Genomic DNA, 5,641 nt, shown 5'->3' on the forward strand with positions numbered 1-5,641 from the left:
CTCCAGCTGACTGTTGTTCAAGGAAGTCCTAAAGGCAGAAACAATTGGACTCTTGAGACTCTCAGGGAGAGAAAACAGACAGCATCCTAGAGAAGAAAACATGTTTAATTGTGTAGCGCATGTTCTGTGGTTGGAGGCCCTTGTTTTGGTTGTTGGGTGATTGCTCAGTGGTTATGGGAGAAAGTTCTGCTCCATTTATTCACTCATTGAAACTTTGTTCCACAATTTAACCCATCACAAAACCCTGAAACAAAATTAAACAAATTCTCTGTGTACCAATGTATTAATTTTTAAATCTTTTCTTTTCTTGAATATAGAATATTTTCTCACATAATATAACCTGATTGTGTTCCCTTCTCTCTACTCCTCTCAGTTCCTTTCCTCTCACCCTCCCTTCCAAGCCTATTCCCTTTCTGTTTCTCATTAAGAAAAAGAACATGCTTTTAAGAGATAACAACAACACATTACTAAGTAAAATATAAGCTAAACCAAAAAGCATCACAAAGAAGGCAGATAAGACAAACAAACCAAAGGAAAAGAACCCAAGGAGAGGAACAAGAATATGGAGAAGGGGAGGGGGAAATGGAAAAAGTGAACGTAAAGTGAATAAATAAATTAATAAAAAAATTAGAGTCCCACTTGTTCACACAATTAGGAATCCAACAGTTACTTTGAGATGGACGTCATAATATATATACAGAGGACCTGGTGTAGACCGGTGCAAATCCTGTGCATACTGCTATAGTCCCTGTGAATTCCTATGAACTTTGCATATGTTACTAATACAGAGTGCCTTGCTCTCTTGGTATCCCACATCCCCTCTGGCTCTTATACTTCTTCCACCTCTTCTTCCATGAGGTTTGCTGAGCTCTGAGGTGAAGGATTTCTTGGAGATATCAAATTTAGGGATGGGTGTTCCAAGGTCTCTCTTTCTACATACTGCACTCACTGTGGGTCTCTATTTGTTTCTATCTTCTGCAAGAGGAAGCTTCTTTGATGTTGGCTGAGCAAGGAAGTGATCATATTTGTATTTTGGGGTTTGCAATTCCTCACTCAGGATGTTTGTTTGTTTGTTTGTTTTCTAAGTCCACCAATTTATTTGCAGATTTCATGTTGTCTTTTTTTTAAATCAGGTAATGATAAGATACAGCATCTTTTGGTGAATACACAGCATTGATGTAGATCAATTTTTATCTTCCTGAGGAACTGCCATACTGATTTCCTTAGTTCTGTAAAAGTTTGCATTCCCACCAGCCATAGATGAGTGTTCCCCTTGCTCTGCATTCTGTTGAGCACTATCTGTCACTTGTTTTATTGTTTTTATCCATTCTGATGTGGGTAGAATGAAAAGTTTAAGGTGTAAAATGCTAACATTAACTTGATAGGGTTTTGTGGGTAAAGTTAACAGTATTAACACTGGTTGGTGTCATATGAACATGACTTTATTGTTAACAAACTTTGTTGTTACTGAACCTTTGTTAGCTTCTTACAAATTAGGGGAGAATGGAAGAGAAAAAAATTGTGGATTTTTATCAAAATTGAGCAAAAGAAATATACCCCTCCTGCTATAGCTAATATAATATTAGACCGATGAATTAATAGGGACATAATATTGACTTAATATTTTAACATTCTAAAATATAAATATTAAGTATTACTCATAATATATAAGGCAATAGAAGTCTACTATATGTTTATAACAGACTTACTATTAGAGTCACAAAGGTTTTGGCTACATACAGTGAGGTATACTGTGTTTATGATATAAAATGACTTGAGTATGAATTACAGCCTGATTACCTAGTTATTGTGTTGTCTCATTGACCATATGGTCTTGGTCAAGTTGAATGTGTATAAAGCATTTCAATTAAGACAGATGTCAAATGCACAGTAATAATAAATATGGTACTAAATAATTAAGGCATGCTAATTTATATGCTTTTACTTTTTATTTCCTTTTGATTTTATCAGAAAATGTTTCTTCCATTTAAATTATTGTTAATATGGGTATTTATTTGGGAGGCTTTGAAAGCATAATATCAGCCTTTTGTCACTATATAAATACTTGGAAGAAACCAATTATGAAGAGAAGTTTATACAGCACATAGTTTGGGAAACTGTAAGTCTAAGTGTCATGGTATAACATCACTATGACCTATTGTGATGACTTGCTTTACCTGTCAACTTAATACTTAATATAGAATCACTCAGGAGGAGAATCCTAATGATAAATGACTATATTGGGTTGTTATATGGAAAGAGCCAGTCCAATTTGGGAAAAGCTTTCCTTAGGGAGAGAGTAGTCACCTAAATGACAATGAGGAAATTGAGCTAAAGACAAGCAAGGGATCAAGAAAACATCTGTGCATTCATGACTGTGGCTGGGATGTGAGTAGTTACTTCAATCCCTTATGGCTATCCCATCTTCACAATGTTGGACTATAACTTAGAATTGTAAACCAAAGCAGATGTTTTCTCCTCTAAGTTGCTTTTTGTCATAATATCTTATCTAAACAGAAATGAAATAAGAACGCCCATACATCATCACCTCAAGCAATAATAACAATGGTGGCAGTTTGTGCATATATCTTGCACTCAATGACAGCTGTGACATTCCTTTTAAAAAATCATATACTTACTGAAGACATGAAAGATAACTACTTTCTGAGTGTTAGCCCTTAATCATCTTGAGTTGGTTACTCTTGGTTGTTGACTTGAAAACATCTGGAACTTAAACCAAAAATGCAGGGCATATCTATGAGGGATTTTTACTTAATTTGAAGTAGAAAGATTTATTTCTCTCTTTTTTAAGAAAAAAAATAGTTTTGCGTGCATTAGTGTTTTGCCTGTGTGTATGTCTGGATGAGGATGTCAGATCTTGGAATTGCAGACAATTTTGAGCGACTATGTAGGTGTGGGGAATTGAACCCTGGTCCTGTGAAAGAGCATTCAGTGCTCTTAATCACGGGGCAATAAATTCAGCCCTGGAAGGCTCACTTCTCATCTGGATCTGTGAGTTAGCAAGATATGGCTTTAATATAGATCTTTCAAGATGGGAAAAGGCATGGAATTGATCTGGATCTTGAGGAAGGAAGATCCACCTTTAATCTAGGCCATGCCATCTTCTGGAAGGCTATATAAGGACATGCAAGAAGGAAACTTTGCTTTTTGCCAGTTTGCTCTCCCAGCAAGCCCAATATTCACTGGCACTAGAGCCTACTTTTTCAGGATTCCAGCACACACTGAAAACCAATGGAGATATCCAGCCTCATGGACTGAGCAAGACTGGAATCTTGCGTTTACCATTCATGACTAGCCATTGTTGAACTAGCTGAATTGCAGCCTGTATGTCATTACAATAAGTTCTCTTTCTAAATATTGAGATTCCTTTTGTAAATTCTTTTATTCTAGAGAACCCTAGCACAGATCCAAAGAATGTGCATGAGCCCTCCCTCTTAGAAATTCCATCACCTCTCGAAGTAATTTATCCTGTAATATTTGAATTTTTCCAACACAGGAAATTATCATTCATATTGGGAATATGTCTCTTTCAGATGCCACATTTGACCGAGCAGTAATTAATGGGACTCTATGAAACTGAAAATCTTTCTTAAAGCAAAGGGCACCATCAATAGGACAAAGCAGAAGCCTACAGAATGGAAAAAGATCTTCACCAATTCCACATACGATAGAGGGTTAATATTCAAAATATATAAAGAACTTAAGAAACTTGACATCAACACACCAAATAATAATCCAATTAAAAGATGGGATAGAATTTAAACCGAATTCTCAACAGAAGAATCTCAGTGCTCCATCCTAACAAAAAGACACTTGCTTAATTACGTTCATAGCAGCTTTATTTATAATATACAGAAATTGGAAAAAAGCCTACTTATCCCATAATTAAAGAAGAAATAAACAAAGGTGGCATGTTTATGTAGTGGAGAATTACTCAGATGTTAAAAATAAAATAACCTTCTAAAATTTGCAGGCAAAGGGATCAAGCTAGAAGAAATCATCTTGAGTGAGGTAACCCAGACCCAAAAAGACAAAATGGTTTGGACTCACTTAGAGTGCATGTTATCTGTAAAAAAAAAAAAAAAAAAAAGGATAATCCATAGACTCAGAGAAGCTAAGTATCAATGAGGGCTCAAGGGGACTTCTCTGGGAAGGGGAAAGGTAATAGATTTGGGTAGTAGGTGAGTTGGGAGCAGGAGGGAATAGGTGTTGAAGGATGATGGGAGAAAGTACTGAGAAAGACCACTAAAATTGGGATAGGGCATTTGGGCATGAGATAGAAATCTAGTGCAATGCTAACCTCCCAGCTAATGGGGTATATGGAGCCTAAGATGACCATCTTCTGTAACCAGGCAAGGCTTTGTGTGGAGGAATTGGGACACCAAAAATAGCCACAAAACTTTAGATGTGCTAGTAGGGTAAAGGTGGCACAGAACTTGTGGTAGTGGCCAATTACTGGTCAAACTTGAAACCGATGAGAAGGATCCTCTGACTCTACATCAAGTACAGAAATCAGAGGCTGGATAACCCATAGATCTAGGATAGAACCAAACATAAGTGTCAATAAATAAATAAATAAATAAATAAATACCTAAAGTCAATGAAATCATTCCTAGTGATAGTGTAATAGATGTAGACAGAAGTCCAGCACACTCATCAGAGAGGCTTTATTCACCAACTTATGAGAGCGGAGGTAGAAACCCACAATCAAACATTAGGCAGATCTTAGGGAACCCTGTGGAAGAGGAGAAGAAAGGACTGTAGGAGGCAGGGATGTCAAGGACACCACAAGAAAACTCCCCTCAGAACCAACTATCTAGAGCTCATATGGGCCCACCGAGACTGAATCATGGAGCCTGTAGGCATATGATGTAGGTCCCCTGCACATATGTTTGTGTAGCTTCCTGTTCTTGTGGAATATCTGATAGTGGGAGTGGGGTGGGGGATAGTTGTCTACTTTTGATACCTTTTCTTCTTCTACTGGGTTGCATTATCTAACCTTAAAATGAGGATGAGTGGAATGTACCTAGTCTTACTGCAACTTGATATGCCATGTATGATTGATATTCTTGGGACCTCTACCTTTTTCTGAATGAAATGGAGGAAGAGTAGATCTGGGGGAGAGAGAAGATGAGAGGAGATAGAGACCATGGGAGGGAGGAGACTCTGAGATAAGGATGTAACATATGAGAAAATAAAAAATAATTAAAGACTACTGTCCCTTACAGGCATTGTAGATGTAGCTGCTGTGTCATGTGTGCATCAGTACTGACAGAGAGAAGAAAGACAATGTCTACACTCAGTCTCCTGACCTATGAACACTTGAACAATTAGTAGCCTACTTGAGGAAAAAAAAATCCAGTTCGAGATGACTACTAGTCTGTTGCTGCACAGGCCCAGACTGTATTGGGAGCAAGTGGAAGGCTAGAAGGACCCTGGGATCACAAGTTCTGGCAAAGGTGCGTCTGGGACAGACATCTATTTACATGGGACCACTTGGGCTGGGGTGAGGAGCACGCCACAACAGGTGCCATGAGGCACAGATGTTGGAGCTAGTTAGAAACCAGTCTGGTGGGGCTGGTGAGATGGCTCAGTGGGTAAGAGCACCCGACTGCTCTTC

At 37.9% G+C, this 5,641-nt stretch overlaps 1 non-coding gene across 1 annotated transcript; it reads left to right on the plus strand.

Moving 5' to 3' along the window:
* Positions 1 to 5,235: 5,235 nt before the first annotated feature.
* On the plus strand, positions 5,236 to 5,366 carry LOC115062877. Its single transcript, XR_003842788.1, has one exon. It is a non-coding gene; the product is annotated as a small nucleolar RNA SNORA17 (small nucleolar RNA).
* Positions 5,367 to 5,641: the final 275 nt, after the last annotated feature.

This window comes from Mus pahari, chromosome 21, assembly GCF_900095145.1.
Source record: "Mus pahari chromosome 21, PAHARI_EIJ_v1.1, whole genome shotgun sequence".
NCBI lineage: Eukaryota > Metazoa > Chordata > Mammalia > Rodentia > Muridae > Mus > Mus pahari.